At 35.4% G+C, this 9,902-nt stretch overlaps 1 pseudogene; it reads left to right on the top strand.

Moving 5' to 3' along the window:
• Window positions 1-5,974: 5,974 nt before the first annotated feature.
• Window positions 5,975-7,937, top strand: LOC136347181 (uncharacterized; annotated as a pseudogene).
• The last annotated feature ends 1,965 nt before the right edge of the window (window positions 7,938-9,902 follow it).

Below are 9,902 nucleotides of genomic sequence, written 5' to 3' on the forward strand. Positions count from 1 at the left end.
AACGGGTGGTTCCCGACGATTGCGTCGAATTGAATTGCAACGAATTGCCGTCTGGGACCTTCCCTTTCGCTGACTTTCCGACTTGTGACGATCAGCACCAGCTCCCTCTGAGATGGCCCTTCGGTACCGTTCGATTCCTATCGTGGCCGCAGATGGAACCACCGGTAAAAAACCGTCTCCTCGCAAAATCCTAGAACTTAGACTAGTAAAGTTTTCGGTGGCTGTCGCCGTCTTTTCCCTCGGGATCTGGACCAGTTAACGACAGCGGCACTTGTTGCTGCACCTCTTCGGGGGGCGTCGTGAACGAAGGCCTCATCGGTGCTGGCCCCATTGATGATTCCTCCGTTTGCCCGTTCACCGGGGGGCGACTCCGGCTTGTGGTCGTTGTTGTTCTGCCGGATCTAACAATTGGGTTAAGACCCCCAAAGAGGGGTCGGTCGAGAGGCCGACTCCTCGTCAAGGTACCTGGAGGGTTTATTCTCCACGTATCTTTGCGTTGCGTCCGTTTCTTTGCCGGGCCCTCTTTGGGCCCGGTGTCGTACAGTGTTGCCGGATTGTGCAAGAAATCAAAAAAATAAGGGAATTCTTCCAATGAATGCTTTTCTGAAAATTATTGGGTTTCCTCAATAACTTTCATCATTGTGGATGTTGGAGGGTCAATTTGCATTAACGAATAATGCAAATTACCCTTCAACATCCCCTCATTACCCCCTTTGTACCATCTCTCTCATTCACCTTCTTTTGTTATAATTTTACCTGTAAATCGATTGTTTTACATTAACAAATTCCATTAAACTAGTGCTGGATAAATGCTCCAGTTATTAACAAGGTAATTTTAGTTTTAACAACTTCAAAATCAAAATCATATTCATTCATATGTATCCCTGTGTAATGAGTTTGAAGCACTTATCGCTTTAAAAAAGGAAAACGAAATATATTGAGGAATCTATCTTTTCTATCTTTCCCCAATGGCAATGGCAAATTATAACTTTCTATTACCAAAAACATCTCGTATAAATAAAAATAAACGTTTGTTATAACGAAAGAAGGTGAAAATTATAAAATTATTGCAATTTTCGGAGAGAGACAAAAATGGCAACGTCGCCGCCACAGCGGATACAAAGCGAGGTAACGACGATTCATAGGAAGAATTCCCCGAATGTTTAAGTGTTTAGTATTCACCTATGATGGTATTTCTTTAAATTTTTTAAAGAAAACCATTGGATGAAATTCTGAAAATAATTAATTATATGTATATTAATTAACACTGTTTCTTTATCTATGACTGTTATTTTTTATGCCACTATTTAAAATGTGTTGTTATGTTACAATTTTCAATTATTAATCTACCAACAAAAGGTTGGTGGATTATTTCAAAGACACGTTGTTGATACATTGTGGTAGCCACATAAATGAGAACCGTGATAAAGATGTATAAACTAATTTACTATAATGGAAATTTAAACAAAAATTATTGTAATTTTGCTAAATTAAATATTGGTGATACAATGTGCCTTCGTTCATACAATGTAACTTGATGATACAATGTATGAACTGATTTACTATAAGGGAAATTTAAACAAAAATTATTGTAATTTTACTTAAATAAATATTCCCTCCCGATAAACATTTCTCAAATTGTTAATCAAACAATACCCTAAAATGAAATAAGCAAATTTCTCCGAATAAATGCTAAATATGTGAGAACCTTTGAAAGTATAGAGTAAGTGGTTGCTTTCGAAAGAGCCAAAATTGACAAATGATTAGGGCTTGAATCACCGAAAAGGCAGGCGCGCCCCATTCACACTTGAAACGCAAGAGAGTCCAATTTTACTTATTCTAAATTGCAATTGAAAATGATAGACCAAAAATGACTGTACCTACCTTGGTGAAGGCTATGGAGCCGTGGAAAAACTCTACTTTCTCAACCATCCCAGAAATTGAAGACCCAACTGATGCTGTATCTCGAAGACTCTGAAGAATAATGATAGTTGCTTGCTCTAGGGGGTAGTAGAATTCTTTTCACTTCGTCGGGGTGGAACGCTTCAGTTGCACATGTTTTGACTGTGGTTTCTGTACTAAAAACAGAGGAATAGTTTTGGGTAAATTCCAATTGCAAGGGAACAGTCGATGAAACTAATGTAGTCCTCTACGAAAAGTCTTTTACTTTAGGATAATGTCAATGATAAGTTTTTAGTGCGTTAGGAGGAAGGGAAATTTTATTATTAGTTCTCATATTTCGGGAATAGAGGAGCCTATACTTTGCAAAACAGGACTTTTTGGAAGATCCTCTAGGAACGGGCTTCTTTTTTTTTCTTACCTCTTCTTTCTTCGTTCCGTAGATAGTCTTTTAATCCACAGGGATGATACCTTTTCTTATTTATTGCTTCTCAATTTTAAATGATATTATATTTCTATTTCAAATTTAAATTTTTAAGTTAATTCCCACTTTTCTGTTAATGAAAACACAAAACGAACTTTCGCGGTTCGATTGTTGACAAGCGAATGTCTTAATTGTCATTCGATATGTTCTAATATGTTTAGTGGTGTAGTTCATAGGTTTTTTTTCCAAATCAATTCTTCCGAATGCCTGTTTTTGGGGTGATGGGGGTGGTTTTGAAGGGGCGCAGGCCGTTCTAAATGTGTCTTTTACGCCTATGGATATGCAGGTGAAATAGAAAGGGCTGAAAAAACAAGTGGGAAAAAAACTGTAATTGGGCGGGAAAGAAATCAATCAGATTCCGCCTCTAGGCGGCAGATGGCGCATGTAGAACAAGGTGGGAAACTGTAATTTAAATGTGAAGAAATCTGTAAAAGGTCCTGCCCCGGGACGGTAGATGGCGGATATAAAACAAGGATGGTGACTGTAATTTGATTGGAAAGAACTCTGTAAAAGGTTCTTCCCCTGGACGGTAGATGGCGGATGTAAAACAAGGAAGGTAACTGTAATTTGATTGGAAAGAAATCTGTAAAAGGTTCTTCCCCGGGACGGTAGATGGCGGATGTAAAACAAGGAAGGTAACTGTAATTTGATTGGAAAGAAATCTGTAAAAGGTTCTTCCCCGGGACGGTAGATGGCGGGTGTAAAGCAAAGAAGGTAACTGTAATTTGATTGGAAAGAACTCTGTAAAAGGTTCTTCCCCTGGACAGTAGATGGCGCATTTAGAACAAGGATGGAAACTGTAATTTGAATGGGAAGAAATCTAAAAGATTCTGCCTCTAGACGGTAGATGGCGGGTGTGGAATAAGGAAGGAAACTGTAATTTGCTTGGAGAAGAAATCGAGGTTCATAGATGGCGCCACAGATGAAAAAAAAATCAATAACTCTTTGATAAAGGAAAAATATCTGTTGTTCGTTTTAGAAATGAAACAAACTACCCAAAATAAACATTAAAAAAAACTCTCAAAATAACCGATGACAAGAAATCGCTAAAAATTCAAATGGGAATGGGTTTTTGTTTTCTTTCTCACCTTTCCTAGTTAAGAGAATTATATTCTCCCCGTCAACGACTGGCATGAGATGAACGCTTTTCAATTGTAATTAATGACAAAACGTTTTTGTTTTGAAATGTACATTTTAAATAAATTTCCGCGTTTCGGTTTAGAAAGTGCTATTTGGTAAATTATAATATTGTCCTCGCCCAAATAAACTTTCGGTATTTCCAGGCCGAACCACTTTATACCACTGGTAAGGACTCGACAAATACGTTTGTTATTTTAAAAATAAGAACAAATCGATCGGAAAAGAAGTCAGAGTTTTGACGAAAAAACGATCGTGTACAATTTATTACGTTCTGATAGTCATTGATATTTGTAATGATGATGATGACGACGACAAAGTCACTGTCCACCTTACCGTCGTGTCACCATCTTTCCCGAACAAGAACAAAACCTACTCCGCCAATTGTCAAGATTTCGTGATTGTTATTAATAACGTGCTTTTGCTTAATGTACTCTACACTTACACAAAAAAACAAATGTTAAAAACCGCTAGACTTGCCTACGTAAGAGCCAATATTTACAAATGGTTTTGGTTCCTGAAACCGGAGGTGCTCACGGTTCACACTTGAAACGCAAGAAAGTCCAATTTTACTTATCCTGAATTACAATTAAAAATGATGGACCAAAGTTGACTGTACGTACCTTGGTAAAGGTCGTGAAGCCGTGGAAAAGCCCTACTTTCTCCACTATCCAAGAAATTGAGCACCCATCCAATGCTATATCTCGAAGACTCTAAAGAATAATGATAGTTGCTAGCTTTAGTGGGTAGTAGAATCCTTTTCACTTTGTCAGGGTGGAACGGTTCAGTTTCAGTACTAAGAACAGAGGAATAGTTTTGGGTAAATTCCAATTGCAGGGGAACAGTCGATGAAAATAATGTAGTCCTCTACGAAAGGTCTTCTACTTTAGGACAACATCAGTGATAAGTTTTGATTGCGTTGGGAGGTAGGGAAATTTTATTATTAGTTCACATATTTCGGGAATACGGGAGTCTACATTTTGTAAACGAGGAATCGTTGGAAGATCCTCTAGGAATGAGTTTCCTTTTTTTTCTTACTTCCTCTTTCTTGGTTCTTTAGATATTTTTTTAATCGACTGGTATGATACCTTTTCTTAATTTTTACTTTTCAGTGTGTTAAATTAAATTATATTTTTATTTCAGATCTAAAAGTTGAAGTCAATTTCCACTTTTCAGATAATAAAAACAAACAACGAATTTTCGCGGTCCGATTACTGATATGGAAATGTCATAATTGTCACTCGAGATGTGTGGACAGTTAAAGTGAAAATAACTCTGGTGGTGTTCAAGAGAAGAGTTCACAGAGGCTGCTACGAAGATAAAAAAAAAAACTTTGCTCACGGTTAGAGATGGAGTTCATAGATGGCGCTATAGAAAAGTATGTAACTTTGCTAACGTTTGGAGGTGAAGTTCATAGATGGCGCTCTAGAAAAGTATGTAACTTTGCTAACGTTTGGAGGTGAAGTTCATAGATGGCGCTTTAGAAAAGTATGTAACTTTGCTAACGTTTGGAGGCGAAGTTCATAGATGGCGCTATAGAAAAGTATGTAACTTTGCTAACGTTTGGAGGCGAAAATCATATATGGCGCTACTCACATAAAATCAACAACTCTTGACAACAAGAAAAATTAGGAAAATATTTATTGTTCGATTTAATGATAAAACAAATTACCATAATTAAAAAACTCTCAAAATTACTGATGACCATACTCTGCTAATTCTCAAGAATTCGTAATTGTTATTAATTAATAACACGTTTGTGCGTAATGTACACTTAAAACAAAAACATCTTAGAAACCGCTAGGGCTGCCTAAGGTAAAGCCAATATTTACAAATTATTTTGGCTCCTTAAACCGGAGGCACTCACAATTGACGCTTGAAATTCGAAAAAATCGTGTGTAACATTTTACTTTCCTAAATTTCAATTGAAAACTTTGGATCTATGTTCACCTTACATACTTCAGGTTGGCTCAGTTGGGAGAGGTTGGATCGCAATTTCTTCCAACGGTCACTTTCGGTAAAAGTCAGGACCACCAAAAAAATGATGGGATATTTTGAAATCTCTAAACGATATCTAGTAGTAGAAACTTCTTCGCATATCTCTTGGCTGTGAGTTTTGTGCGAATAAACCCAAATTGCAAGATGTGCAAGTGACGAATCGAAACTAGGGATATTTCCATCATTTTCATCAATCCGGAGATTAAATATCGACAATTCTGTGATATCGTAGTGTTTTGTTGTAAATTGACCGAAAACTATGATTTGGCGTTATACCAGTAACGGTACATGCAGTTTTGCTCAAATTGACTCAGATTGGTAAAATAAGCATAATGTGGCCATAAACGGCAAATCCGCACTTTAACTGTTTTAAAACTACCAGATTTTCTCCAAATCAGGTAATCAATCAACTGAACTTTTTCAACCAAAACATATTATTCCTATTTCAGTAGTGACTTGAAAGTTAATTCTATCATGAGTAGTGAAATTATTAGCAGAGAAAATTGCAAAAAAGTTGTGAAAGAATATTTGAAAATCGAGATAAGTGATGTTAAAACTGAGCAGTTTTTTGATGAAGTAAACGGGTTCCTTGGGGAACATATTTTGTTACTGATTGATATACGAATACGAGATGAAAATAAAGTGCTGCGATTTTTCACTAAACGATTTCCATTTGGACACGATATGCAAAGTGACTTTCTGATATCGATGAATGGATGGCAACGAGAAATATATTTTTATGAGACTTTTCTTAAAAACCTTCATAACACAATTCCAGAATTCCGCATTGATTTTGTTCTTATATTATATATTTGCTTTGAATTCCAAATGATATTATAGTTTTCGAAGATCTAACTTTGAAAAACTACGATTTGCCCCGGCAAGCCAGTCTGAATTTGTTAAATAACAAACACATTTGTTTGGTGTTAGAAGCTCTTGCGAAATTGCATGCTTCGAGTTTTGCTTATGAAGAATATAAGTCAAAAGAACTTGGTGAGCATTTTAGGCTGTTAAATGGTGATGAAGATCTTATCAAGGAGCTGTTTATAAGAAAGGACGAAGGATTCCTGGGCCACGATTTCTTTAATGCTGCTATTAAAGGATTGAGAGCTTTAATATCAAAAGTGCATAAAAATAACTTTATACCTTTAAAAGAAGTATATCACTTTGATATTTTAGCTGAACATGCTTTAGAGCTAATGGCTACTCAAAATAGTTTTAAAAATGTTCTTGCTCACGGAGATCTCTGGACAAAAAATGTCATGTTTCAGTATGAAGACAAATGGAGTGAACTTCAGCATGTGCTTCTAGTAGACTTTCAACTTCCCAGATATCACAGTCCAGCCCACGACGTTCTCTTATTCATCTCTTTAATAACCAATAAAGAAATCAGAAAACACTACTTCCACTTTTTCTTAAAGCATTATCACAAAGCATTAAGTGAGCAATTAAATTATGTAGGCATCAAGACTCATGACATTGTCTTATTTTATGATGAATTTTTGAAGTCTGTAAGTTACATTATGTCCCAGATAAAAATCCAAGGATCCCTGCAGAGGTTACAACAATGCGGAAATAAAGATTTTTACAAAAATCTTTTAAATGACAAAGAAACTTTTAAAATGTTTATTTTTGCGGACAAGACACCTTTTACTTTAGAGCTATTCGAAACAGATGACAATTTTAGAATTCTCTTGACAGAGGCAATTGAAGAGATAATTGAGGCGCGCACTACAGCCTCAGATATTCAGAGAGGATTGCTATAGAATTTTGGAACAAGAATTGGGTCATTGTGAATACGAAATAATTGAGTATCGTGTTTCGAAAATTTATAAATGCGACTTTTTATTCCAATTAGAAGTGAGTGTGCTTAATAAAAACGAAAGACAGGACTTGAAATATTTAGTAGAATGCAAACCGTTGGGTTATACTACGTTGGTTAAAAGTTGATTTAATGCAATAAAAAAATGTTAAAATAATTATTAAATAAATAAGAGCAGGATTTGTTTTTTTGTAGTTATTTTAGAAGTTATTTAAAATACGTGGCTCGAATACTATTCCAAAGCTGAAGATAGGCGCAGAAAAAAATCCACTTATTCTGTGTGCTCTGTACCTTCACACCTTCACATGCCCTGAAGAACTTTTATAACAGTTTTCAAAGTGAAAGTTATGTAGATTATAAAAAATAGTGTATATAAAAGAATGTTTATGTGAGAATAGAATTAAATTAAAAGTGAGAAAGATAGTAAATGTGGTGAAAGTTATCAGGTAGGTTCTAACGGAAGTGCAACAGCAGTGCATTATATTTCTTGTTTTTGATTTTGCACGATTTAAAAAATATTTTTTAGATATAAACTAGCCTACGTTATTGATTCTGCTAGAAATGATTTCTTAAACTCAATTTATTTTGTTTAAATAAAATCAGGTATTTTCAAAATATTAATTATTATTATTATTATTAATTATATAATTAAATAAAAAATTACAACTTTTTCAAAATAAGCTGTAATTTTTTTAATTCTACAGAAAACGAAGGTCCGTTAAATATGTGTACGAGATATCCACCAAAGTTACTAACTATAAATACAAGAGTACAGAAACAACTGCAGCTATCAAAAGCAATGATTGGAATATTAAAAATTTTTCATTATTTATCATTATTAATAATTAAGAGGTATATATATTTTTTAATTCAACTAACTTAAGACGGAAACATTCTTGAACGTCTGCATTTATAACTCGATTTTAAAAACACGCGGCAGAAAAATAATGAATAAAAAGCTCTATACTGTGAAAATTGTTTTCTAATTCACCCGACCAAGACCTATTATCACTTGTTCTCTATGTAAAAAATTGAAAAAAAAGATTAGTGTTTTTTTTTTAGAAAAAAACAAGCCACCACTGAATTCATCATTCTTTAAAATGGGTACATATCAAATTTTATTAAAAAATAACAATTATTAATCATATCAGAGAAACTTATTTTATAATTGGGAACAATATTATTTTATCAAGATAGTCACCAAACAAATAAATAATAAAATAAGTAAACTAATAAACTAACTTTTGAAAGTTTTCTCTAGCCCACCCGTTAGTTCAATACATTTATTCTATCTTTTTCAAATGTTCCTTTGGACATTTTTCAATTGTTGTAGACTCCTTTTTTCACAAGCTTTATGTATGCGAGTTTGAAAATCTTTAATGTCATGAGCACGCAATTTGTTAAGACTTGAGGGGCCAAGACTTGATATGTTAGTTAATGTAAGTCCCAAAGCTACGCCCCTGCACATCTTGTATTTGCTTGCTTCCCAGATGTCACGACCCGCCATAGTTGATACAAATGTTTTATTAGTCAAAATTCCTCGGCTTTGTGTTCTTCAAAAGAAACTATATTGTGAGGCAATCAAACTATAAAATGTGCATGGGATGTAGTCCTTGAATATCGAAATATCCCATCGTTACCCTTAGCGGTAGACAAAATTGAGGGTACCGTCACGTTCCGTTCGGAACGACGGCCATATTCCGGTCACGGGATAATCTGTTCTGGTCGTCGTTCTGGGCATAATGGGATTCCTTCAAGGGAAAGTCATCCCGAGTAGTAGTACGCCCATGTCGGTTGGCCATTACCTCCCAGTACTTAAGGGCTGGGAGAGGGTGGAATCTCTCTCTTTTATTTCTGCTCGTCTGCACAGCTACAACTCTGACCATTATCGCTGACGGTTCAACACCTCAAACACCCGACAAAGAAAAATTCGTACTAATACTCGGCCACGTAACCAAGTAATCTCGTGTTCGCTTCAAGTTTAGTTTAGTAATAACTATTTACGAATCATTTAATAAATAGTGCAATAGTTTGACGGGTTGTCCTAATTCCGAGATTTTCGGGAGATCCCACGTGTACCTCGCTAAGCAGGTATATAGTCCGTCCTGGACTCTCGTAACATAAAAGTACAACGTCGGTAACGTGAACCGACAAGTACTACAAGTAGTGCTCGCGTGTAAGCGCTCTCGTATAATAACTCGCGGGTGGTATCTCCAACCTCCAAGGAAGGAACCCCTGCCTATCGTTCAACACAATTTATAAACTGTATTTTTGATCGCGCCCCGCAGAAAAAAATTTAAGGATGCTAGCTCGGGGTATTTTTGAGGCCATTCGATTAATGACCTATTGCGGCTTATCCATTTATTTTCGAAATGCAAATTTAAATATTGTCCCACACATGCGGAATTATGAGTAGGACTGCCACATAATTGAAAATAGAGGTTTTTTAAATAAGCGAGGGGAAAATGATCCAAAGCGTTAATCACTTCTTGCTGAAAAAATTTTAGAAAATTTGGAACAACCATATTTCCATCCAAAAAGAAATTAATTTGACGTTTATCA

This window comes from Euwallacea fornicatus, chromosome 27, assembly GCF_040115645.1.
Source record: "Euwallacea fornicatus isolate EFF26 chromosome 27, ASM4011564v1, whole genome shotgun sequence".
Lineage (NCBI taxonomy): Eukaryota > Metazoa > Arthropoda > Insecta > Coleoptera > Curculionidae > Euwallacea > Euwallacea fornicatus.